Raw genomic sequence first — 315 nt, 5'->3', positions numbered from 1 at the left:
TTATATACATGCAGGTGGAAGTCCAGCTTCCACTCTCAGGACTGAATGGACAGAAATACAAATCCTTTGGCAGGTAAACCAGCCCCCATATATATATAATCTGTGTATTTAGCTGTTTGCCTGGAGTTCAGTTTAATGTATCAGGGAACCTTCCAATTCTCTATAAATATCTGTAGATATTGCAGGTAGTTGCTTTCTACATTTAGCCCGGCTTTGGGAAAGCAAAGCTAATTATGCAGCGGGGAAGCCGCCGCTTGTGTTATACAAGTGATCTTGGTGATGTTGCCGAGATCACTTGTATGCAGCCTGCAGGTC

Source organism: Nanorana parkeri, unplaced genomic scaffold (assembly GCF_000935625.1).
Source record: "Nanorana parkeri isolate BGI_ZX_2015 unplaced genomic scaffold, ASM93562v1 scaffold1517, whole genome shotgun sequence".
Lineage (NCBI taxonomy): Eukaryota > Metazoa > Chordata > Amphibia > Anura > Dicroglossidae > Nanorana > Nanorana parkeri.
The sequence above is the reverse complement of the archived record's forward strand: the minus strand, read 5'-3'. Positions refer to the sequence as shown.